Source organism: Aotus nancymaae, unplaced genomic scaffold (genome assembly GCF_030222135.1).
Source record: "Aotus nancymaae isolate 86718 unplaced genomic scaffold, 86718_ANA_hifiasm-v0.15.2.pri h1tg000036l, whole genome shotgun sequence".
NCBI classification, from domain to species: Eukaryota; Metazoa; Chordata; class Mammalia; order Primates; family Aotidae; genus Aotus; species Aotus nancymaae.
The window spans coordinates 14,912,203-14,936,797 of NW_026988450.1; the positions used below are offsets into that span (position 1 = coordinate 14,912,203).

The following is a 24,595-nucleotide window of genomic DNA, read 5'->3' on the forward strand; positions in this document are numbered from 1 at the left end:
TTCTTAATTCTGAGTTCTAATTTGGTTTCCCTGTGGTCTGAGAGACTGTTAAGATTTCCATTCTTTTGCATTTGCTAAGGAGTGATTTACTTCAATTATGTGGTCAATTTTAGAGTAGGTGCAATGCGGTGCTGAGAAGAAAGTATATTCTGTGGATTTGGGGTGGAGATTTCTGTAGATGTATATTAGGTCCGCTTGGTCCAGAGCTGAGTTCAAGTCCTGGATGCCCTCATTAATTTTCTGTCTCATTGATCTGTCTAATATGGACAGCGGAGTGTTAAAGTCTCCCACTATTATTGTATGGGAGTCTACATCTCTTTGTAGGTGGTTAAGAACTTGCTTTATTTACCTGGATGCTCCTGCATTGGGTGCATATATATTTAGGATTGTTAGTTTTTCTTGATGACTTGATCCTTTTACCATTATGTAATGCCCTTCTTTGTCTCTTTTGATCTTTGTTGGTTTAAAGTCCATTTTATCAGAGACTTAGGATTGCAGCTCCTGCTTTTTTTTTTTTTTTTTTGCTCTCCATTTTCTTGATAAATCTTCCTCCATCCCTTTATTTTGAACCTATGTGTGTCCTTGCACGTGAGATGGGTTTCCTGAAAGATGTTCTTTAAAACCAATAAGAACGAAGACACAATGTACCAGAATCTCTGGGACACATTTAAAGCAGTGTCTAGAGGGAAATTTATAGCAATAAGTGCCCACATGAGAAGCGAGGAAAGATCTAAAATAGACACCCTATCATCAAAATTGAAAGAGATAGAGAAGCAAGATCAAGAAAACTCAAAAGCTAGCAGAAGACAAGAAATAACTAAGATCAGAGCAGAACTAAAGGAGATAGAGACACAAAAACACCCTTCAAAGAATCAGTAAATCCAGGAGCTGGTTTTTTGAAAAGATCAACAAAATAAGCAGACCACCAGTCAGATTAATAAAAAAGAAAAGGGAGAAAAATCAAACAGATGAAATAAAAAACAATAAAGGGAATATCACCACCGATTCCACGGAAATACAAACTACCATTAGAGATTACTACAAACAACTCTATGCACATAAACCAGTAAACCTAGAAGAAATGGATAAATTCCTGGACACATGCACCCTTCCAAGCCTAAACCAGGAAGAAGTTGAAACCCTGAATAGACCAATAACAGGAACTGAAGTTGAGGCAGCAATTAACAACCTACCAACCAAAAAAAGCCCAGGTCCAGATGGGTTCACAGCCAAATTCTACCAGACATACAAAGAGGAGTTGGTACCACTCCTTCTGAAACTATCCCAAACAATCCAAAAGGAGGGAATCCTTCCCAAATCATTTTACGAGACCAACATCATCCTGATACCAAAACCCAGCAGAGACTCAACAAAGAAAGAAAACTTCAGGCTGATATTCATGATGAACACAGATGCAAAGATCCTCAATAAAATACTGGCAAACCGATTGCAACAGCACATCAAAAAGCTTATCCATCATGATCAAGTAGGCTTCATCCTGTAGATGCAAGGCTGGTTCAAACATAAGCAAGTCTATAAATGTTATCCACCACATAAACAGAATCAAAGACAAAAACCACATGATTATCTCAATAGATGCAGAGAAGGCCTTCAATAAAATTCAACAGCCCTTTATGCTAAAAACTCTCAATAAACTAGGTATCAATGGAACATATCTCAAAATAATAAAAGCTATTTATGACAAACCCACAGCCAATAGCATACTGAATGGGCAAAAACTAGAAGCATTCCCTTTGAAATCTGGCACTAGACAAGGATGACCTCTCTCACCACTCCTGTTCAATATAGTATTGGAAGTTCTAGCCAGAGAAGTCAGGCAAGAAAAAGAAATAAAGTGTATTCAATTAGGAAAGGAGGAAGTCAAATTGTCTCTATTTGCAGACAACATGATTGTATATTTACAAGACCCCATTGTCTCAGCCCAAAATCTCCTTAAATTGATAACCAACTTCAGCAAAGTCTCAGGATACAAAATCAATGTGCAGAAATCACAAGCGTTCCTATACACCAATAACAAACTAAAAGAGAGCCAAATCAAGAATGAACTGCTATTCACAATTGCTACAAAGAGAATAAGATACCTAGGAATACAACTAACAAAGGATGTAAAGAACCTCTTCAAGAACTACAAACCACTGCTCAAGGAAATAAGAGAGGACACAAACAGATGGAGAAACATTCCATGCTTACGGTTAGGAAGAATCAATATTGTGAAAATGGTCATACTGCTCAAAATAACTTATAAATTCAATGCTATCCCCATCAAGCTACTTATGACCCTCTTCACAGAACTGGAAAAAGCTATCTTTAACTTTATATGGAACCAAGAAAGAGCCTGCATAGCCAAGACAATTCTAAGCAAAAAGAACAAAGCTGGAGGCATCATGCTACCTGACTTCAAACTATACTAAAAGACTATAGTAATCAAAACATCATGGTACTGGTACCAAAACAGAGATATAGACCAATGGAACAGAACAGAGGCCTCGGAGGCAACGCCACACATCTACAACCATCTGATCTTTGACAAACCTCACAAAAACAAGCAATGGGGGAAAGGATTCCCTGTTTAATAAATGGTATCGGGAAAACTGGCTAGTCATGTGCAGAAAGCAGAAATTGGACCCCTTCCTGACACCTTACACTCAAAATAACTCCAGGTGGATTAAAGACTTAAACATAAGACCTAACACCATAAAAACCCTAGAAGAAAACCTAGGCTAAACCATTCAGAACAAAGGCATAAACAAGGACTTCATGACTAAAACACCAAAAGCATTGGCAACAAAAGCCAAAATAGACAAATGGGATCTAATTAAACTCCAGAGCTTCTGTACAGCAAAAGAAACAATCACTAGAGTAAACCAGCAACCAACAGAATGGGAAAAAATTTTTGTAATCTACCCATCTGACAAAGGGCTGATATCCAGAATCTATAAAGAACTAAAACAGATTTACAAGAAAAAAACAAACAACCCCATTCAAAAGTGGCAAAGGATATGAACAGACACTTTTCAAAAGAAGACATATATGAGGCCAACAAACATATGAAAGAATGTTCATCATCACTGGTCATAAGAGAAATGCAGGTTAGAATGGTGATCATTAAAAAATCTGGAGACAACAGATGCTGGAAAGGATGTGGAGAAATAGGAACACTTTCACATTGTTGGTGGGAGTGTAATTAGTTCAACCATTGTGGAAGACAGTGTGGTGATTCCTCAAGGACCTAGAAATAGAAATTCCATTTGACCCAGAAATCCCATTACTGGGTGTATATTCCAAAGGATGATAAATTGTTCTATTATAAAGACACATGCACACCTACGTTCATTGTGGCACTGTTTACAATAGCAAAGACCTAGAACCAACTGAAATTCCCACAGATGATAGACTGGACAAGGAAAATGTGGCACATATACACCATGAAATACTATACAGCAATAAAAAACAATGAGTTTGTGTCCTTTGTAGGGACATGGATGAATCTGGAAACCATCATTCTCAGCAAACTGACACAAGAACAGAAAATCAAACACCGCATGTTCTCACTCATAGGCAGGTGTTGAACAATGAGAACACATGAACACAGGGAGGGGAGTATCACACACTGGGGTCTGTTGGGGGGAATAAGGGAGGGACAGCAGGGGGCAGGGAGGTTGGGGAGGGATAACATGGGGAGAAATGCCAGATATGGGTGATGGGAGGATGGAGGCAGCAAACCACATTGCCATGTATGTACCTATGCAATAATCCTGCATGTTCTGCACATGTACCCCAGAACCTAAAGTGCAATAAAATATACATATATATATATGAGTCATATGCACAATCTCATTTACTTTAATAATTCTAATAGCCTTTTCAGGTAGATATTTTTATTTTGACATAAACAGATTAAAAGAATTTAAGAGCTTAAGTGACTTTTCCAAGTATACACAGTAAGAACAGGTATAGACAGTTATTGATCTTAAGTATTTCTGTCTCCAAAGATGTGTTGTTCATACCCATAGGGCTACATTGCCTTTTGCTGATTTCCTTCTCTGTCGGCTTCACTGACCTATAAATTGATTGAAGGCATAAAGCATATGTCATTCAATTTTAAAACTTCATAATAGGTTCAATATGTGTCTGTTGAATTACCAGTAACCTGCTTCAAGCTTACTTTTCTCACTAGATTTGCTATCTAACATCAAAAACTCTTGCCCATTATGAGCTTTCAGGAGGAGATAACACAAGCTGAGATTTTAAAAATGGCCTGGAATAAAGGAGAGAAAAATGCAGGGTCAGCATTTCTAGCAGAGACAGTGTGGCATGATATACTCAGAGAACAGCCCTTAAATAGGTTGGTTTGAACAAAGAGATGGTGTGGGAAAGTGAAGGGAAATACGATCAGAACTGTGGACAGGAGACAGATCATTCATTAACTAGTATGCTAATCCAGAAGTCTTAATTTCTTTACTGAATGTTCAAGGAATACAGGATTTAAGCAGAGTAACATGGTCATGTTTTGCATATTGGAAGATCACTTCTGTATTAATATAAAGAGATCAGAGAACAATGTTGGCATGACCTAGGTAAGAAATAAACTACAGAACTAAAACTAAGACAGTGGCAGGAGTATGGAAGAGAAAAAGGAAGATATTGAGAAGGTGAATCTGAAGAATGCCATGACTTCTTATGTGTGAGGAGGAGAGAAGAGTCAACGATGACTTCTGTCTTTTAGGCTTGGGTGAAAGGGTGTTTGCGGGAGGATATTCATTTTAAAAAAGTATATAGGAAGAGTGGGTTTCTGGAACAGAATAAATTTTAATATTTGGATACGAAGCAGGCAGATAAATAGAACTCAGCTCAACAAAGTGATGCAAACTATATAGACAGCCCACCTTCCCAGAGACTGGAAAAGGTCACTCAGAGAGAGCATAAAGAATAAAAAGGAGGCCAGGTGCAGTGGCTTACATCTGTAATCTTAGCACTTTGGGAGGTTAAGGCTGGAGGATCATTTGAGGCCAAGAGTTTGAGACCAGCCTGAGCAATATAGCAAGATCCCAGTCTCTACAAAAACCCAAAGAAATTAGCCAATATGGTGTGTGGTCCTAGCTATTTGAGAGGCTGAGGTGGAGGATCTCTTAAGCCCAGGAGTTCAAGGCTACAGTGAGCTATAATTGCACTGCTGCACTCCAGCGTGGGCACTCCAGCCTGGGCAACAGAGTGAATGAAATGAACAGAATGAATGAAATGGTCAGAGGGTCGTAGGACATAGCCTTTTGGGAAAAATTGGCAATTCACAGTTAAGTAGAACAAGAAGACCTCAGAGAGGGAATGGTCTAGAAATGACTGAGGGGAATAAACATCAAAAGGAAGAATAATGAACAGTGCTGAATGCTGCGAAAGGATCAAAATTAAAACCAAAAGGCCTTCATGACCATTGTTTTATGTCACTGTGGCCTCTAAGAAGACTGGACATTGTTTTGGCATGTGCCTTCTTTTCTGCTGGATCAGCTGAGGTAAAGGTAATTATTTTCAGTGGACCTAGACATCCTTAGAAGTATGTAGCATATGAAGCAAATCATGCTCTGTGCTCTTCTTCTTTTCTCCCTTCCCCAAGGGCTCAACTTTTTTTATACAAATAGAATCGTATCAAAATGAACATCTCTTGCAGAATTGCAAAAAGAAAATGTATCTTAAAGGATGATGAGGTTGCAGGGGTGGTATTTTCTTTCATACATATGAGGCAATTAACGCTAGGTATGAGTATACACATATGTGAATGTCACCTTTTAGCATCTCCTGACACTTTCCTTCTCATTTGCCTACCATATAATTGCATTCCCCCAAAATGAAATGATAGATCTGATATATCAAATGTGTCTCCCTGCTTGGATCTCTTTTTTTCTTCCATTTTTTTCTCTACCAATATTTATATGCAGTTGAAAAACACGTCCATTAAGAATATAATTAGTCTCAAGGGTTAAATTTTAACAAAACACAAAATACTTTCATGAGAAGAAACTAATACTCCTAGATTTGCAGTGAGATCTGTTACTCTCCTTCAAAAAAATCCTGCCAGTGCAGATGTCATCCCAGATGACTTACCATTTAAAAATGACAGCTGCACAGGAATAGAAAATTTTACATCAGTTTACAATGTATTTATATAGTATTAACTCATTAAAAATAATTAGGGAAAATAACACATTGATTAAATATATTATAGTATCCTTAAACTTTGAAAGATTTCATCAGGCATAAGAAAATAATAGTAAAAGTATATGCCACTCCTCATGATATGTTAAATAACTTGGCCAAGGTCACGTAGACATATGCACTCCATGCACATAACTCTATAGTGGTAGAGTTAAAATCAAAACCCACAGCCATGGCGTTAACCACTACTGTCAGTTCTTACACAAGCTATTTGTCCTCATATCCACAACATTAAAAGATCCAGTTAAAGAAATGAATCCACAGGTAAAACATACTTGAAAAGTATAAGAATCACCTCATTATCCAATCCTTCGATCTGCCTGTCAAATTATGTGTATAGTACCTGAAGACAGCAACAGAGCCAAGGGATACATGCTACGTGGGAAATGTGTAGTAAAAATGTCCACAAGCTACCTGGGTTTACCTCCTTTTGAAATGAGATTTTTATGTGAGAGACTTGGATGCAAATGGGACATGGGACGCTGGCAAACCTAAACACTCAGAGAAGATGGAAAGAATTAGAAGTCTAAGTACCCTGGAAGACTTTGTTGGTAGTGGTTCATAATGAATTCAAGTAGCATGTGTGTGTGAGTGCTTGTATGAGCATGTTCAAGTATACTTTAGAATGCAGGCTCAAATCAGTACCTTATCTTTATGTTCTTGTTAGAAACACAGATAACCTCACTAGCAGAATAGACTGAACTGACTTAAAGGTATTCCATGGATCTCTAGTTAAGGCCTGGTAAGAGCTGAAGTGAAACAAGAAAACTAGGACCAGAAAAAGAATGGATTTGGATAACATCAGTTGCAGTTGATTAAGCAATTATCATTTGTCTGATGAAGATGTAAAAGTGATAGGAGAAAACTGGAGTGAATGTTAAAGCCCAAGTTCCAGGCTTGGTTCTGCATTCAATACAAATCTGGCTACTTGAAATGTTTACTGGAGTCAATAGGATTCTTGAATAAACTGGACTTTCTTATTAGTACACTTGGATCTAACATTAACAAACTCGGATACCTTTGGTAAGCTGCCTTTTCTTCCTAGGCTTTAGTCTGCTCATCACTAAAACAGGGTTAAGAATAGTACATACTCTACTGTTGAACACTGGATTGAAGCTACATTGAAACTACTCAATAAATGTTAACTATGTTACTATCACCATAATGCCTGTTATTATTACCATCTTTAACACCCATCAAATCTCATCCCAGAGATTTCTGTCATACATTAAAATTTAGAGCAAGTCAGAAAAATTCTTCTCTCACATTAAAAAGTTTTAAATTGGTACTATTTATATGTTCCCCAAACTAGAAATATGACCACATTTTTCAATTTCTTTTTCATTCCTTTCCACATATGGAGGTCATTCTTATTGAAATCTATCTTCAAAATGACTCTTGAATCTTCCTATACTATTTTATTTAGACTCCTGATATTAGATGATGAATATTCCCAGTCTTTAAGAAGCAAATAACAAAAACCTCACCCTTGATCTTCCAGCTGCCACACTACATATCTGCTCCTCTTCACAACAAATGTCCTAAAAAATGTCATTTTGAATCACCAATTCTATCACCTTCTAGTTCCTCTTGAACAAATGACTCTCATGCTCTTATCTACCATTTCTACTACCTTCTAGTTCCTCTTGAACAAATGACTCTCATGCTCTTATCTACCATTCTACTGAAATAGTTCTTATCAGGGTCACCATAATCTCCCTGATGCAAAGTCTAATGGCTAATATTCAGTTCTAACCCTGACACATAGAAGGTGTTCAATAGCATCTAGTTCAATGAAAAACTTTTGTCATTTGCTATTACAATTTTTGTGCTTACAAACTTGGATCCTCCACCAGACCATGGGTACCCAGAGGGTAGAGACTATGATTTATTTCAAATTTAAGAAGCACAGTGCTTGGCACAAGCGTACACTCAAGAAACGTTGCCTGAAAAAAAATGGTTTTTTAAATAATAAAGTTTCATTTCATTCATACATTAAAGTATCACATTATTCTACATAAACTTGCTGTCAAATGTGCTTCCTCTCCCTTTCCAAATCTCCTCATTAAGATACTTGAAAATGAATCACAGGCCTTCAGGGATCATCAACACTCTTTCAAATGACACCTCAAATAGCTTAGGTTCCCCTGGCACTCAGTCTATGGCAATTTCACACATGCCCCACACATGGTGTATACTTCTTATCAGATTCACAAACTACCCTGATCATATTCAGATTATACTTAACCGCTCTTCTTGCTACACTGCCTTTTCTATTCTGGCTCAACTGCCAAGTAGCTGAAAAAGAGTATATGAAGTTGAGAACAGGGGAAACCAGGGAGCTGTCTTCTATCCCGCAGTGCCGAAATTTTACATCCATAAATTATCTATGTCATTTTCCAAGCTGAGCTAAAGAAAAACAAGCAATCAAACAACAACAGCAAAACCAGTTATATCTGTGTTGGAACCTATCATCAGCACTCCCTGTCTCCACTTATCTCTCATGATTGGGAAAAAGAGAAGAAGGCAATAGCTTTCTGGAATATCATGAGTAAAATAGACTCCAAGAGCCTGACTAGGAATATAAAACATGAAAGACATGAAGAACATAAACTGGAATTGGGGAAGGTAAAAAAGAGCATTTAAAAGCCAACACTTGACAGATTCATACTTCTTTTCTACAAACAACGGCTTTCTTTGAAATTAAGGTTTATGGTCATGTTGTGAAACCTTTGATTTAAAACCGAGTGAATTTAAACACACACACACCACACACACACACACACACACACACACACACACACACACCCCTTTAACTATAATTAAAGGAATCAAGTATATTCAGATAATCTTTCCTTTTATAATACTGTCATTTTTCTTCAATAAATCCATATTTACAGAGTCACTCTACAGTATTTCAGCATTTAATCTCATTTTAAATTACGAATGAAGACATTTTAGGCAACAGCAACACATTGCCATAGCAAAATAGTAGTTAAATATAAATACTAAAAACACATGAAGAACACAACCATTCTTCTTCCTGGCGGAGCTGGCACCCAGGATGGAGGCACTTTCTCAGCATCCTGCCTCTAGGGCCTGGGTATGTGAATCAGTTTGGCCCCATGGACCTTCAGGGAAGTTTGCTAGGTAATGGGGCTGGGGTCTGCAGTGCAGAGCTCTGAGAGAGGCTTAACTCCATACTTTTGGACATGACTATGCATTCGAGGATGCCAGTCTTGGAGCTGCTGCAGCCACCTGGACCACCATGAATGGCAACATCACTGTCACATTGAGGATAACAAACCTGAAGCATGGCCAGAGCCTGAGTCCTCACTGACTTCATGTAGCAACTGAGTCACCCCACAGCCCACTTCTTAACATGTGAAGAATAATGCATCCCTACAGTTTAAGTTCCTTTAAATTCAGATATTTTGTTAAATGACGAGACAAAAAGTAGCCCAGATACTAACTGAACTATGCACTGAGGCCAAATTTCCAACTGTCAAATTCTAATATGTAAGGATTTTTTATTTAATTCATTCATTTAATATGTTCAATTTTATTTCAGGAAAAACAATGATTTCTACCTATTTTAGATTAAAAAAATGTATGTGTTTAAAGTACTTATAGATATAGAACTAAGTAATAGAAGGTGTGATAAATAATTATACCATGGCACCTGTTAGGATATAACTATTGGAATAGATTTAGGTTTCTCAAAGTGTTTCTTAGAGCACTAATTCCTAAAGATGCTCCCAAAGAAAGCTAGCTTTGTGGCCATGTAAGTTTAGAAAATGTGACTTATTATAATCTGTCATAAAGTTTCTATTCCATATTAACTGAGAAGCCCTGCAGTTAAAAACAAACTTTATTTATCACATAATTTTCCTCAATTTTTCAGGTAACACCCATTAACATCCCCAAAACATGGCTGGTGGAATTTATCTAAATGATTTTTGAAGTCCCTCTTAGCTCCAAAGTTCTACAATTAAAGGCAGTTGCTAGCTATGGCAGCAGTTCTCTCTCTTACCATCGTTACTAGAATACAATGTGCATGGATACACCTCTGCTCTATGGGAAAGTTTCTGAGAGCAGATTTAGATAAGCAGATGCCCATAATATTTGCTCCCAAAACATGCATGCACACACACGCACAGACACATTTTACCCAGGACAATGGCCTCCCAAAGCTCTCATTGTATTTGTTAACAAGGTGATAGCAAATCATAGATGAATTGGGCTCCAGCAATGAGTAAACCACTTCATAAAGGACCATCTACCACTTTCAGTCATCCAGGTTCTGTCCCCCACACAATAGTTTGGCAAATAGTACCAAACAATATTTCTAGCTCTACATTCTAGCTGTAGACATGAAACATAGCCATGCTAACATATTTTTGACCAATAAATACATTAATTACATTTCAAATAGTGTTGGGGAAGAAGAAGAGAGTAGTAATTAACTGCATGGACATTAGAGTCAGAAAGACATGGGAACCAATATTAATTATACAACATTGGGCATGTTACATAACCATTTCAAGCACCAGATTTGTATTTGTAAAATGGACATCATAAAATCTTCCATAAATGTAGTTAAAAGAATTATACGTAGGCCGGGCGCAGTGGCTCACGCCTATAATCCCAGCATTTTGGGAGGCCAAGGCGGGTGGATCACGAGGTCAAGAGATCGAGACCATCCTGGTCAACAAGATGAAACCCCGTCTCTAGTAAAAATACAAAAATTAGCTGGGCATGGTGGTGTGTGCCTATAGTCCCAGCTACTTGGGAGGCTGAGGCAGGAAAATTGCTTGAACCCAGGAGGCAGAGGTTGCAGTGAGCCGAGATCGTGCCATTGCACTCTAGTCTGGGTAACAACAGTGAAACTCCAAAAAAAAAAAAGAATTATACGTGACACCTAAGGAAAAGCACAACCCATAGTGTGTGCCTGACACTTGGCAAACATTCAATAAGTATCGCTTGCAATTATGATTATTATTTATACTGCTTTACAAAAATATTGATGGGAGGTCTGGTGAATGTTTCATTAGTTCCTTAAGGATAGGAGCCATATTTATCATTTCTGTACATCACAAAACATAGAAAAGCACCAGCAGCCTCATGGGTACTGATAGAGAATTGATTCATAAGAAATTGATCTGGGTTAAAACTGAACCACCAGACTTCAACAAAGGAACACCTAGTAAAACTCCTAATCATTCCACTAATTACAGGAAAAATATGGTGATGGAGTTGTTGCTTTATTTTTCTATTTAATATACTGTCTAGTTCACCTCTGCATATACCAGAAAAGCTGAGTGCTTGTATTCCATGGTAATTTTCAAAAGAAAGCTGAAGGAAATCTCTCAAAAACCTTAGTTCCAGAGATATTAATAGTGACAGCTCCAGCTCATCCCTTTCATATTATATGTCAATGTAATCCTTCTCTAAATGCCCAAGAAAAACTTTGTGTCGACCCTACGAAAATAATGATTCCTGGGCAAATCAACCACTTAAAAAGTCATCAGCTGATTTTTCAAAGTACCAAGTAGATCTTTAATTAATGTGCTATATTACATGGCAACAAACCAGTAAACACCAATTAAGAATTGTTTTCAGTATGACTTGGAAGATTTTTTACTTGTCTCTGAGAACCTTTGGGATTCCTTCAAGGCACTACAGTTCTTATATCTACTTCATCTTCCTCCTTTTTTGGCTTATGCCTTTACAGCAGCAAAATGTATAAAAATGTCCCAGTTTCACTGACAAATATATTAAGACAGCAAGAGAACCAAGACTATTCAAATTTAGTAGAATCAAAATGGTTAACAAGATCAAGCGCCTCGGTTGCAGGTATAATAAAACAGGTAGTAGCCATGACCCTCTCCTGAATCTCTGCCCCAACCCACCACTGGAAATATGTTTGCTGGTTAATTTGTTAGTATTGTCCTCAAACAAAGAGCCCCTTTTTATTGGCAGGTGCAGACAAAGCTGGAAAAAGCTACACAAAAAGGACTCAATAAAAAAAGAGAGATGGCCTTGCTGAGAAGGTAGTTCTTTCTGATTTTGTGTAATAGACTTCACTTTGCCATGAAATTAAATTTATAGTATATCTGCTAGACACTGGGACTACAGCAAAGCCTCACTATTCCCTGCCTTGACATTAAAGCAGGCATTTTCATGAGAAGGCCATTTCAAGCCAAATAACTGGTTATGTGAGCCGTTTACAGAAAGCCTTTATTTAAAAAGAAAATGGATAGGCGCTACCATTTGCAGAAACTGTTAGTGTACAGGCAAACATTCAAATTTTGTTTTCCTTGGAGAATACGCCTAAAATGACAGATGCAACAGTAGACAATGGGAAGCATTTTGGCCTACCACAACACCTTCGTGTTTATTATTCTGACTCATAATCTAGCATTTATCAGGTGGCAGGCTGCAAATGGGAGAGCAAAATCGTATTTCAATAGCAAGTGATCCCATCATCATAAAAATCCAGCCTGTGATTTCAGCTCTGGAGTGGATATTGCACCAGGTGGTGCAGAGTGCTGAGCATAATCTGTGACGGGATCTCCATGAAGAAACCACTTAATCCTGAGCTCGAGAAAACTACCCAGCCTGCATACACAGTCCTCCTTTGGTAAAGAAGACTGATATTGACCTACTGTGTTTTGGGTTTTAACTGTGGCTTCAATTTCCATTTATGCAACTAATTGATAATAAAAGAAACAAAAGGATTAAAAAGCCAAACAATTTCAGAGAAAAACTTTGGAAGGTTAGGTTGGGGCAAAGTGGAGGAGAATGCTTATTGCAGATTTCAAATTATGTATTTATCAGAGAAAACTATACCTTATTTTAAAGTGTTAAAATGACAACATTAGAAAGCTACCTCATCCTACAACATATAAGGAGAGTGAGGAGAAAATAGTATAGTAAGAATTATTAATAAGACTGTTCAAAAAGCAGTCGATTTCTGACTGGCATGGCTCTTGGAGATTACCTAATTCAACTTCCCATTCATAAGTGACAAAGATAATACTATGCTGAGTGACTTGTCCAGCGACACAACTATACTGAAAACCAAGTGTGCTGATCTCCAAGTTAATCATCTTCCACCAAGATATGCAGCTCCTGAAACAGATCTAGGAATAATAGCACTCAAACTCAAGACTTCTAAAGGCCTGGAACTTTGATCCAGTTAATTCCTGATATTGTTTGTTACACAGTATTTTTTTTGTTCTGAAGCTTGAGCTCCTCAAGTTCCATACTCCTCACACTGATTTACATCCGGGGTGTCTAATCTTTTGGCTTCCGTGGGTCACATGGAAGAAGAATTGTCTTGGGCCACACATAAAACACACTAACTATAACTGATGAGCTAAAAAAAAAAAAGTATCACAAAAATTCTTATAATGTTTTAAGACAGTTTACAAATTTGTGTAGGGCTGCATTCAAAGCTGTCCTGGGCTGCACGTTGCCCACAGGTTGTGGGCTGGAAAAACCTGATTTACATACTCTACAGCACATGGTAATACAAGAAAACCACAACATCTTAGAACATAAACGGCGTCATGGCATTGAAGCCATGATAAACATAATTCTAGGCAAGAGGTGAGTGAAGAGAAAACAAACGAAAGTCAGCTACGGCAAACTGTTTCTGTAAGATTAACCAAGGTGGGTTCGTTACAACAGGAAGAAACCCTTTAAATATCAAACACACAGCTTGCAGCCTGGGGCATAACTGTGGTGGATGGGGAACAGGCCAATTCATGTGGCATGCAGAGGTAATAAATGGATCTGCTCTCCTGAGAAGAAGTTTTGGGCCAAAGTTTGACAGAGACACATGGAATGTGGGAGCTGGAAGGTACCTGAGTGCAGGTTAGGTTTATTACCTCATTTTACATGTGAGAACACTAAGGCCTCAAGAGGTTCCTTGATTTTGTAGTTCATTGTGCTGATGTTTCCCTTATTGTAAAGCAAATCTAGTACCCTCTCTTTAAATAAGTAACAGAAATTATTCAGAGGAAAATTTTTATAACTATTTGATGTGGAAAAGAATATTTAGCTCTGAAGAGCTGATTTGTGGTTAAGTTCTATGAGTTATGAGCTGTATATATTTGAACCTCTGTTTATCCTTCTGTAAAATGGGTATAACATTTTTTCATATGTTTTAAGGATTAGATGATATTTGAAAGTGTTTTGAAACTATAAAGTCATGAACTAGTAATATGATCTTTATTAATCCATGTTAAAGATAACATATACTACTATGTATGTCAAGAATGATAGGGCATAATGAAGTATATAAGGCATAAAGCATGCTCATGGCTTTGGGAACCTTGCCATTTGGTATGGTTGTGAGACTTCCTAGCAGGAAGCAGATACTGCAGGAATTGGCAAACTTTTGCAGGAACCCGGCCTCTCTTAAGTGTTTGATCAATCCTCTGGAGTGTCTTCCAAGAAAAATGCACATCCTATGCACATTAACACAAGATTTCACATAAAATTACAAGTGCTTTTAAAAAGCTCATGTTAAGAACATTATACAAAGCAAAAGTCTCTGTGAAAAGAGAATCATCTGCACAATTTGGAAGCCCTTTCTTTGTTTCTTTTGTTCATAAGATAAGGCACTCCAAACCATAAATCAAGTAACATTCTAAAAGCCACACTGAATACAGGTCCCAAATATTGTCACCGCCACCTACTTAAAATGAAAGAAATAATGGAATGTGTACTATTATTCCAATCCATTTAATAAAGCAGACAATACAAATCCCTGTAAACTTCTGAACTAGAAATCACAGATCAAAGCATGAAAAGAAATAACTAGAATTAAAAGGAATGTAAACTGGAAACATTTTTAAAATCCTGAAACACAGAGCGTGAGTAATGCATTAATTAATATTAATAGAGGTTAGAATTTGGAAATTTCTTCTATTGAATAGGCAAACATCATTACTAACTTATTTCTGAGAGCCAATGAATTGCATTACTGTTTATAAATTATATTTATACATTCAAATACATATTCTTGTCTGTGCATGGACAATCCAGAATTGATTGAATTTGTACTACTTATTTCTATCTAAAACCATCCTGTAGCAGAGTCCTAATTATTGCCATACTTACTATAACTGAATGCCTCAGAACAGTCACCTCACATAAGTATGCAATTTGTAAGATCTCTTCAACCTTTACTTGAAGAGTCTTTTATTATGATGATAAAGGCCCTGGAATCTACATTATGTGATGAATAGCTCAAAGAACTCTACTCACATAATGCTATTGTGAGTACCTCGATTAGCACTTCTTCCTCTACCATAATTATTTATTTACACATCTATCTCCCCACCTAGACTGTGAGACTTTCCAGAAGAGGGGTTGTGTTTTATTCATTTTTGTACCCATACCTCTAAACATACAACCTAGTACACAGTTGGTATGCAGTAAATTTTATAACAGAAAGAAGAAAATTAATTAAGAGACTAGTTACAAGGAGGTGGATTCTGCTTAATATAGGAGAGAATAGTCTAAAAATTCACTGCATTATCAAAGTATAAGTTTAGGGAGTATTTGGTCAGTAGCTACATAACCAAGATGCTATAGACAGGAAATTCTGGTTCAGGTACAGGGCTATATGAGAAGACTTTATTAGAAGGTACAACTCTGAAGTTCTATCACTTCCTAAAACATTATATATTAGCCATTTATTACGTCTCCCTCCTCACTACCCAAATGGACATATTCTAAGTGTTTTCCATAAACTATTCTTTAATTCTTCTAAAATTGATTTTTCTTCTACAAACTGACTTTTAATATCTCAAAAAAGGGGGATGGTGGTGGCATTCATAAATTACTTAATAATGAAATATCATAGAAATACAGATACATACCCAACTATGAGACAGAAACATTGTTAAATATATAATTTTGAAAAACTTTTATCTACAATGCCCAAATTTGATTTTATTATCAAGCAACTTAATTATGCTTGATAACAGTTTTAAAAATTAAGCAAATATAAGTCTAAAACCTGCAAACTTGACTTTCTCAGGAATTTGCCTTCTAGAAAAGGATTTTTAAAAATATTCTACTTGTTTCTAATACTCATTAAATAATTAGAAGCTTCCAGAAGGTTGATAAATGAGCCTTTTTCCTAATGTTGTACATTGGACTAGAAGCTAAAAGGTAAATTTCCTCATAAAACATACTCTGTCCACTTGAACTCTTAACTAGATACATTGTTAACTTAGCAAGATCTTTCTACTTCAATATTTGGCATGTGAACAAGGAGAGAAATAAATACAGCAGTTAAATCTGAAACAAAGTGAAAATGGAATGCCTGAATAAAAGCACTGAGCTTAAAACAAAGTTGGAGAGCAAGGCAAACAGGAGGTTCAAAAGAGAGAGTCCAGAAACTCAGAGCAGAGGGCCCTAAAAACATTTACTTTGACTCTGAGCTGGAGAAAGCGACGGTTAAGGGGTTGTCACCATGAAGAACCAGAACAGAAGAACAGTGAAGCAGAAGGGTCTGAAAATGTATGTCCCAGAAAACAGGGGTCAGTCCCAGGAGGAAGAATTGAAACAGGGAGGACTAAACTGACACAGAGTTTAAGTCAAATCCAAAGAACCCAAAGGTAAGCTGGCTTTACATATGCACAAATCTGTAAATAAAGCTTTCTGCCCTGTTTCCTGAAGCAAGAGAAATGACTGTGGGGTATATAACCTGTTTAATCCTGTTCTTCACCAAAGGGGAGGAAAGCTGCTAGGATCAACTTAAATTCTGACATACACTATAGACTCCACTCTCAGACAGAAGAAAATAGGTATGCTTTCGTCTGAGTTCATTTAGTGTTGTTATGACAGAATACCCGAGGCTGAGTAATTTATAAAGAAAAAAGGTTTATTTGGCTCATCATTCTGCAGGCTTGGGAGTTCAAGGGCATGATGCTGGCTTCTGGCATGAGCTTCCCTGCTGCTTCATATTGTGGTGAAAGGTCACAGGGGAATGCAAAGGGCCAGACATGCATCCTTGCTTGGTAACAACCCACTGTTTTGGGGAACTGCTCTGTTCCCAAGAGAGAAACAACTCACTCACTCCCTAAAAATATCATTAATCTATTCATGAAGAATCCACCGCCATGACCCAAACCCCACCCTCTAGACATTTCCCAACACTGCCACGTTGGGGATGAAGTTTCAACGGGAGTTTTGATGAGCACAAACCACAGCAGTTCTCTTTTGCTAATGCTGGGCTTTGGGGATGGGTAGCAGGTGTGGTGTAAAGCAGCACTAAAAAGGATCTCTGGCTCACAAAATCAGTCAGGAAAAAATGCTTAAAATTCTGAACAGCTAGGACACCACCAATCAGAACAGACGCTCCAAATACTGGAGCCATTATGAATGAATGACCAGTACCAAGGTGTATTGCATTAGTCCTGCAATCGGCCAATGAACACAGCTCTTTGGATGAAAAGGACCTCCATTTCCTTGACTCAGTCTCCCACAGCCAAAAAGTCAACTATTTCCTGGATTTCTTTAACTTTTTCAGAATCCTCTTGAAGTTCATTTTGGCCTCTTTTAGAAAAGAAAGTAGGGCAGGTCACACATGGTAAGGGAAATTTTGTATTTTATCTGTCCCAAGTTCTGAAAATGTATAGAACTATGTATATGACAAGAGAATAAAAAGTAATTATAACACAAAAGTAAGGGAAGCTTCATCAGATTAATCTATGGAAGTAGGGATATAAAATGGATAGCTATTTGTTTCATTATTTGATTGGTCTGGCTTTCTCACTGGACTGACGTTTATATTAGTGAACTTGTAAAGATAAGAACCATATATATTTTGCTTAGAAATCATTGTATCTCTAGTGCTTAGAACACAGTAAACGCTCAAGAAATGTTTGCATTCTCTCAGTTTTTTTAACCAGCAAACATTTTCTCTCTCTCTCTCTTCTTCTGTCTCTCTCTCTCCCTTTGAAGAACTTTTATTTCTGACAGTAAGATAGGTTACATTTTTTGATTAATCCTGCCACTAGAAACAACAAAAATTTTCTGAATAAAATATATATTTAAAACCTGTTAAATGCAATGATGGATGGCAAGAAAACAACAAATAATTAGAAATGAACTCCAGGCAAAAGCAGGAATTTACAAAATTCAGTGAAATTGAACTTTGGTTTTCAGGCTTTCATCTCTGATTTGAGATGGAGAATATAAAAGAGAGGTTAAGAAATGGGGAGGGTAAGGAGAGCAGGGTTTAAAAACACATAGGCAGCATTCAAAAAGAGATAGGAAAGAGAATAAGAGAGAGGTAACATTTGACAAGATAATGGCAAAGCATTTTCCAAAGCTAAAAATACACTGAGTTACAGACCCCAGAAACACAACAAATTCCAAACAGTACATATAAAAGGAAACTTATATCTAGAGAAAAAGGATGCCAAAGTTCTTAACAATAGTCACAGAATAAAGAAAAATGGAAGGAACAAGAATTGGACTGAAAGTTAACTTACAGTAAGTGAAAGCTATAAGTCTTCTAAATGATGTGGCAGGTAGAATTCTAGGTGTGTAGATATACATACTTTTCTACCAGTCAATCCAACATGGCTGTGAAGAGATTTTGCAGATGTAATTAAGACCCCAAATTAGCCTTAAAATAGGAAGACTAGGTATGCCTGACTTAATCATATAACTCTTTAAATCTTTGTCTGGAATTCAGAGACAGAGGAAGTCAGAGACTTTAACTATGAGATTTGACATGCTGACATTGGTTTAAAGGTGAGGGTTGTTACACGGCAAGCAATGTGGCCAGCCTCTACGCAGTGAGAGCAGCCCCTAGGCGACGTGCAGGGAAACAGATAGAACCTCAAGGTACTGAATTTTGTCAACAAGAATAAGCTTGAAAGCAGATTTTTTTTTCCCAGAGCATGCAGAATAAAACTCAAACTAGTCAACACTCTGATTTTAGCCTTTACATACCATTATCAAAGAAACCAACTTCACCATGCCAGACTTTCGGCCCATAGAACTTTTACCTAGTCAATGGCAGCTGTTTAAATTGCTATATTTGTGGTAATTAGTTACACAGCAATAGAAAACTAACACAAATAATTTCAGTGTGCTATGACAAAATGATTATAAGCCTAGAAATCTCCACTCAGCAAAAATGTATTTCAAAAATTAGGCAAAATAGACATTTTTAAACAAACAATAAAAGGCATCCCTGAAAAGAACTTTTCAATGAGCAAATCCTTGCTAATAGAAATTATAAAATATATACTTAGAGTAGATGGAGAGGGGCCCAGGCAGTGGTGTGAGATGCACAGAGGGATGGAAAAGAAAGTAAGTGGTGAATTTGTGAATATATTTAAACTGACATTAACTACAAAACAGTTTTAAATAGAATTTTTAAATGATAGCACTAAAACATATAATAATATTAGCATATGTCAGAAAAGGGGTGATAACAGGTAAAGGGTCCAGTATTAGCTCTGTAATTTGATTTTTTAAAAATGTATCCAAAATTTCTAAAGGAATCTCCGAAAACATAAAGATAGAGTGAATAACTTAGAACTTTACTAGAGAGGAATTTTGGGTGAGAAGAAAAATAGGCCAAGTGTAGTGGCTCATGCCTATAATTTCAACTCTTTGGGAGGCCAAGGTGGTCAGATCACTTGAGGTCAGGAGTTCAAGACCAGCCTGGCCAACATGGTGAAACCCCGTCTGTACTAAAAATACAAAAATTAGCCAGCTGTGGTGGTGGTTGCCTGTAATCCCAGCTACTTGGAAGGCTGAAGCAGGAGAATCACTTGAACCCAAGAGGCAAAGGTTGCAGTGAGCCAAGTTTGTGCCACTACACTCCAGCCTGGGTGACAGAAGGTGACTCCATCTAAAATTTAAAAAAAAAAAAAAAAGAAAAGAAAAGAAAAGGAAAATAAGGCAAAATAAGAGAAATGGGAATATAGAGAAAGATCAAATAGAAAGCAGAAAATTGTACAAATAAATTCAAATAATACTAATTCAAAACAATGGACTAAATACCATGGCTAATGAAAAAATACGCTAAGACTATTATTGAAAACACAGCCACATGTCATTTTCAAGACACATATATAAAACATGAAGATACATAAGGGTTAAAAATAAATCATTGCTAAAATAATTGTTTATCAAAAGAAAACTGTTAAGGCTATTTTAGCAACAATAAAATAGTGTGAAAATCAGAAAATATTACTAGAAATAAAGAAGAAGATAAAGAAATGAAAAACCAAAAAAAGAAAAGTTTTATTTTATGAGAAGATATATTTCTGAATGTATATGTACCTGCTAAAATAAACTCAAAATAATAGAGTAAAAATGATCAAAATTTTAAGGAGAAACAGATAAAACCTTCATCATATTGGAATATTTTAACACAATTTTTTAAGTAACTAATAAATCAAGGAGCTAAAGTAAAAAGAAAACAAAATATCTGAATGAAATAATTGGTATGCTTTATTTAATGACCATGCAGTTTTACTCCAAAACTAGATAAGGTACAGATCAAGCACATGTATCACATTTATGAAAGCTGGTCACAGGCTGGGCCATAAACTACATTTTTATATATTTAAGGAAATGAGCATACAAATCAAATTGTCTGACCACAATGCATATAGTATAGTAAGAAATAAATATCCAAAAGATAATTTTAAAAAGTTGAAATTAAAAACAAGTTTTGAAATTATGAAACACCTTATAGGTAGTGAATACATCAAATAAATAAGTGTACAGTATTTTAAACTAAATTATCTTGAAAATTTTCTTATAAGCACCTATGCAATACTGCCAAAGTGGTACTTTAAAGTCTATCCATAGCCATGAGTGTTTATAGAAAAAAGTAAAAATTAATAAGCAAAGAATCTCTGTTAGATCTGAAAATGAAAAACCAAATCAAACCAAAGAATGCAGAAGAAAGCAACTAATTATGATAAATGCAAAAATAAGAAAATGGAAAGCAGTACTACAATAGAGAAGATCGACAAAGGTATCTGGGAAAATAAGATAGACAATACTCTGGAAAGATTAATCAAATGAGGGGACGATACAAACAAATAGTAATAGGAAATAAGGAAGAAAAATAAATATGAATTTTGAAGAGATAAAAACTGTGGAAGAAAATAAATACAATATCTACAAATGAATATAAGAAAAGTATATGACATAAATGAACCAAACTAAACACAAAAACTTGAAGAAATGAAAAAACACTTAAATTATTGATACAAAGATTCAATAGGCCAATGCTCTCATTTTTATAATTTCATTTGATCCTTCAAAAATGCCAACAGCTTTATTAATAGACAAGCTGATTATAAAGTTTATATTAAAAATAAAATTTCAAACTCTGAAAAAAACTAAAACAATGAGCGAGAACTAGTTATAATATTTCAATAACTATGTGGCCTCAACTATGAACAGACAGACAGATCAAAGGAACAGATGAGGAAATCCAGAGCTCTAGTGCATTTTGGAACTTAGACAAAGATTAAAATGACATCTCAAACTTATGAAGAAAACACGAATTACATAGCTAATTGTGTTGAGTAGTCATCTGGATACAATTAGGTTGGATTCATACCTCATATCATACAGTGAGGATAAATTTTAAATGGATTAAGGTTCTATAATTTTTTAAACAGCAAAACATGGGAAAAAAGTTTTATAAAATGAGAGTGAGCAAGGTCATTTTAATAAAGATTCAAAATCCAGAATCTATAAAAAAAAATATGGGTAGATGCTACTACAAGAAAAACAAAATATTTGTTGGCAAGAAAAATTATAAATCACATAAAAAACAAAAAATACCTGGAAAATATATTTTCAGCCTCTATTGAAGTTAATTTTGGTGATATATTAAGTTTCTCTGTATTACTAAGGAAAATATCTATGATCCAACAGAATATATGTTCAAATAAAAGATCCAAAATAAAATGACATGGAGAAACCCTTTAGAACTTTATATTTAGCAAAGATGTTTTGCATAAGATCTCAAAAAGCACAGACAACAGAAATAAAAAGAGATAAATTAGATTATATCAAGCTAAAAAGATGCTGCACAGCAAAAGAAACCATTAACAGAATGAAGAGATAACCCACAGAATGGGAGGAAATATTTGCAAACTTTCCATCCAACAAGGGATTAATAACTAGGACATATATATATATATATATATATATATATATATATATATATATATGTATGTATAAGGAACTCAATTCAATGGTAAGAAAACAAATAATCTGATTACAAAGTGGGCAAATGATCTGAACAGACATTTCTCAAAAGAAGACATAAGCATGGCCAAAAAATATGCAAAAAATGTTCAACATCACTAATCAGGAAAATGCAAATCAAAACCACAATGGGATATCATTTTACCCCAGTTAAAATGGCTATAATCAAAAACACAAAAGATAAATGCTGATGAGGATGTAGAGAAAAGAGAATTCTCATATGGTATTGGTGGAAATGTAAATTAGTACAGATATTAAGAAAAACAGTATGAAGTTTCCTCTAAAACTAAACATAGAATTACCATATGGTCCAACAATCCCACTGCTGGTATGTATCCAGAAGAAAGGGAAATCAGTAATGTCAAAGAAATATCTGCACTCCCATGTTTATTGCATTCACAATAGCCAAAATACAGAACCACCTGAGTGTCCATCAACAGATGAACAGATTTTTAAAATGTGGTATACATAAACAGTAGAATATTATTCAGCTATATAAATGGAAATCCTATCACAGCAACATGGATGAACTGGAGGACATTATATTAAGTGAAATAAGCCGGGCACAGAAATAAATTGATCACGTTTTCGCTCACATGTGGGAGCTAAAATAGTTGGTCTCATGGAGGTAGAAGGCATATTGGTGGTTACTAGGGATTAAGAAGGGTAATGGAAAGGGGAGATGAACAGAAATTACTTAATGGGTCTAAAAATATAGTCAGATACAAGCAATAAGTTATAGTGTTCAACAGAATAGTAGGAAAACTATAATTATTACTGCATATTTCAAAATAGCTAGAAGATTTAGAATGATCCCCAAACAAAGATGTTTGAGGTAATGTATATCCCAGTTACTCAGATTTGATCATTACACATTGTATGCATGTATGAAAATATCACCTGTACTCCATAAATATGTACAATAATTATGAGTTAAAAAAAGAGAAAAAACATTTTGTAAAACATATAAAAATATGCACAACCGCTCTTCATCATGGGAAATTTATAATAAATGTACATGAGAAACCATGTATTTTCTCTCAGATAAAATGACAAAAATTGCAGAGGTACGGAGGAACAGGCACTCCCACATTGCCAGTGTCTATCAAATCCATATGACAGAAAATGTGTCAATATCTGTCAATACCTGTGACCAAGAAATTCCATCTTAAGAATTTATCTCTGGATACACTTACACATATAAAATACACTTACATAATAGGCAGTTCATGGTAATATTTTTATTATACCATTAAATTAGAAAAAAACCTGCATGTTAATTCACACAATAAAAATTTATGCAACTGTAAAAATAAATAAATTATATCTCTGCATATATGTGAAACAATCTACCAGGTATATTTTATTTTATTTATTTATTTTTGAGACAGAGTTTCGCTGTTGTTACCCAGACTGGAGTGCAATGGCGCAATCTTGGCTCACCGCAACCTCTGCCTCTTGGGTTCAAGCAATTCTCCTGCCTCAGCCTCCCAAGTAGCTGGGATTACAGGTGCGCACCACCATGCCCAGCTAATTTTAGTAGAGACAGTGTTTCACCTTGTTGACCAGGATGGTCTTGATCTCTTGATCTCGTGATCCACCCTCCTCGGCCTCCCAAAGTGCTGGATTACAGGCGTGAGCCACCGCGCCCGGCCCCAGGTATATTTTAATATAAAAAAGGAAACTGGGCTGAGAACAGTGGCTTATACCTGTAATCTGAGCCCTTTGGGAAGCCAAGATAGGAGGATCCCTACAAGCCAGGGGTTTGAGACCAGCCTAGGCAACAAAGGAAGATGTTATCTCTACAAAAACATAAAAATAAATAAAAAATTAGCCAGACATGGTGATGTGCACTTGTAGTCCCAGCTACTCAGGAGACTCATGTAAGAAGATTACTTGTTCCTAGAAGGTTAAGGCTGCAGTGAGCCGTGATTACACCACTGCACACCAGCCTAGGCAACACCTTGTCTGAAAAAACATTTTTTTTTTTTTTTTTTTACTTATACATGTCTAAAGCACTACAGTCAAACAGAAATAGCATGTGACACAAAAATACAGATTTCATGTATAATTTTCAAGCTTT

The 24,595-nt window shown here is 36.0% G+C and overlaps 1 long non-coding RNA gene across 4 annotated transcripts in view; it reads right to left on the reverse strand.

The window, feature by feature from the left end:
• Positions 1-24,595, reverse strand: part of LOC135278011 (uncharacterized) — a 457,249-nt gene that overhangs the window by 304,314 nt on the left and 128,340 nt on the right. The gene's annotated exons all lie outside the window — the stretch shown is intronic.